Source organism: Onychostruthus taczanowskii, unplaced genomic scaffold (assembly GCF_017590055.1).
Source record: "Onychostruthus taczanowskii isolate IOZ18803 unplaced genomic scaffold, ASM1759005v1 scaffold22, whole genome shotgun sequence".
Taxonomy (NCBI): Eukaryota; Metazoa; Chordata; class Aves; order Passeriformes; family Passeridae; genus Onychostruthus; species Onychostruthus taczanowskii.
In genome coordinates this window covers 3,485,610-3,489,325 of record NW_024499462.1, presented here as the reverse complement: position 1 = coordinate 3,489,325, position 3,716 = coordinate 3,485,610, and positions in this window count along the sequence as shown.

Genomic DNA, 3,716 nt, shown 5'->3' with positions numbered 1-3,716 from the left:
CCTGGGGTACAGCCAAAAAATTCCTGTCCCATTGCAGGGGCTCCCCCTATGAATATCGCCCTGCCTGACCACAGAAGGGCTGCTACAGCCCAGCTCTTGTCCTGGGGGGAAGCTTCACCCTGTCAGGTGTTAAATAAAACACCAGCTTTTGGGCAAAATCTGTTTTGTAATGCTTAGTGGGTAGCTTATGCAGCATAATTCCAAAAGCAGAAAAAGTTTATGCACGGCCAAAGGAATATTAAAGTTTCACTACAAAAGAAATATTGTGGCTGCCAAGGCCTGATTACTCATAAACCCCACAGCATTATCACCATCCATCACTGCCGAGCTTTAATGACCAAACTAAAAGGAGAAACATCAAAGTGGGGGGGTGGTGTCGTTGTCGTTTTTCAAGAGTAAGATTCCCTAAATATAGGACCAATAGTAGAGCTGAACATATTTTTTGACCAAAAAACTTGAAAAATCATTCAAATGAATCACAAAACATATGTTATGTTTTGCTGTAAAAGCCATGAAGTTTGTGCAGTGCTCTATTATGGTGACTGCTTGGCTTTTCATGCATTCCTAAATTACCATGTAATCTAAAACCTTGTTTTCAGCTGCTCTATATTGGAAAGTCCCTTGCAATAATCAGGATGATTACAGGCTAGTGCAGAGAACAAAACTTGTTTGTATTATTGCAAATAAAAATGTCGTTTATCAGAAATTTTACCTTTCAAGGGAAAAATAAAAATAATAATAATAAACTTTCTCTTTTCCCTGGCTGGAAGTATTTTAAGCATGGGATTAATTTTGGCCACTCTACGACTTAAAAACACATGGATACTTGGTATAAAAATATGTTTCTTTCCTGTAGGGACTTGACTCTAATTGGTGTGCCAAAACTATCTCACAGAGATTTCATTGTCTTATCTACTTACATCATCTTAATGCGATTTTATTTTACTTTGTCAAAGTCATATTAATGTAAATGTGTTCTTGATAGCAAACAGAGTTCTTTTTTATGCTAAACAGGATTCAGCTGACTCTAATAAAACAGCTTGCAATCCATTAGGCTATAACTGTAATATAGTTATTTTGTTTCCCAAATAAAGACCGTGTCAGAAAGCTGTATAAGGATTTTTGTCTTGTTTTTCCACAATAATTGCTTGGGTGGGGTTACATTCTGATCTTTAAATGAACAGTATCGCTTGGAACAAACACTTCATATATCTTTTATCTTCCTCTTGCAATACAGTTCTGAGTTTTCTTTGAAAATGCAAAGCTACTTTTCCAGATAAGTCATCAAAATGTTTCCAAAGTATTTTAACTGCCAGATTAACTATATCTTGAATACAAAGATAGATGGCTTACATTCTTTATGCAGAAATCCTGCCAATGCATAGCAACTAGCAACAAATTAATTTCTTTTGCAACAGTGGGAAGGAAATAAAAAAAAGAAACCCTGCTTTGCTATGCAAAGCTCAAAAAGGTAAATAGATATTTAAAAAGAAAATAAGGTTACTCGTTCTGAAAGGGTAATCTGTAAGCAAAGAACAGAGGATTAAACATACATTTGCTCTCTTTACAGAATCTGTGTTTCCAGCCTTCTCTTAATGTATTCAGCTAATTAAGGACTGCGGTGACCTTGTGGCAGATTCTGAAATCTAGGAATGTCTATTTTTTATTTTATTTTTATTTCTTTTAATGCTGGCTCTCCCACAGAGCTTAATACAATCTGTTTCAGGTCAAAGTCTGTTTATGTCAGCAATGTTCATACTACACAACTAAAATGTTTTAATGCATTTATCAACTGAAAATATTGCAAACATTTCATTTCCTTTGATACAGACACAAAAAACCCTCTGCCTTCATTGCAAATTCTTGTTCATATGAATCACTCTGAGTAATATTTGCTTTAACTTTCGTGTGGTTCTACAAACAGCCTTTATATGGCTGGACTTCAAAGCTGGTAGAAATAAAGGTTAGAAATGTGATAGGAGTAATCTATTATTAGGCATGAAACATTAAACCACTTTTAGTTATAAGCCTTAAAACCTGAATAATACAGATTTTTAACTTGCTGCATATTTATTGTGTTTTCAGTTAGTTAAGTCATTTAGCATGGAGGGACTGTTTGGAAGAGAAATATTTTCCATAGGAACACAGACCACAATTGGGTTTAATTTTTCCTAATATTTAATTTAGAAAAACTGCAATATGGTAACAGACATCTCATATGTCAAAGCCGAAATACTCTGCTTGGTGTTCCTTGCAGTGTAAAATTAATCTCTCACCAGCATGCTGACCCGAAAGGCAGGTTTTAGTGAAACAGGCATGGGGTGATGGGAGGGGTGTGGGCAGGGAAGATAAAATCTCCTTCAAATAGCAGGGAAAGGGAAAAAATTAACACAGAGGAATGTCACGGAGTTTGCCGTTGACATGCAATGACATGAGCTGATCCAAACGTGTGTATGTGAGGGGTTTCTTTGATCCACATGCCTCACACCAGTCACGGTTCATCCTGTCACCCCACAGGGTTTGTGAGGTGTCAGATCTGCCGGGGGACGTTGCTGAGGAGGGATGTGCCCATGAGCCCTCTCCTTCACCCCTTCACTCCCCTTGATGAATTCACATGGTCCAAGAGGAGCTGGACAGGGAGATTGCCATGGCTTTGGGGGACTTCAGCCTGTGCAGCCAATGGAGGCTGAACAGTGTTGTTCTTGTTCTTGCTTAGGTTTGTGTACTAACACACATAGGAGCATAAAAATAAGCTGAAAACATGTAACAGTTCAAGCCAAACAGGTCAGCCAGAAATAGACTACCATTTAAAATCCAGAATTTTAAATCTTCATGAGCCTGGGAAAGAACAGGGAGGCAGCCTGGGCCCAATCCTGTTACCACTCCTAGCAGTGGGAATTTTAACATTGACAATACAAGACACATTGCCCTTTTCTAAAAATCTAATTTTGTTTCCTTAGGTCCAGCTCTGCCAGCTTGCCGTGGCTGCTGGCTGCCTTGCACAAGGTGGGATGAGGGGACTCGCTTGCCCTTTCCTGGTGCATTCAGTGACAGCACAGGGACATCGGCCACCTCTGTTCGTATCGCCAGGACCACCTCGGCAATGTGGAGAAGGAACCCACTGCATCATGAGGAGTGGGTAATACCCAGATTTACAGCATGCATCTGGGGCAGGTGGCATCTCTGAGCTGTCCTGCTCTCCCCTCAGTGTCACAGGGCGGGTTTGAGGGATTTGGTGGCTTCCCTTGCAGCTGCCTGAGGGTAGGCACAGTGGCAGAGACCAGGTCCCACCTGGGCCAGCTCTGAATGAGGGAGGGGAAACAGGAGAAGCCAAGTAAGACCCCTGCAGCGAGGAGTGGGGAACGGCTCACTCAGCGTCAGGGAATGGAAAACTCTCACTCTTTATATTTTGGTCAGTGGAAGAAAGGGTCACACCCATCCATCTCATTAGTATAAAAAAGCATTGACAACACCATAGTCCCCACCTTTCCTTCTCCCATGCTTCTCCAGAGTGCCTGGTCCTGTGCCAGAGGGTTTAATAGGTTACCCTGCAAAGCCTGGGACCGTGGTGTCACGCAAGGTTGCACATTCCCAGGAAGTGTTTGTGCACAAAGCTGTAACAGACGCAGACTAAGGAGCGATGGCCCTGGCTGGCAGTGCCAAGAGGTGCTAATATTGCTGGGGAAAGTGAAAACATAATTGAAACCGTTTATTTT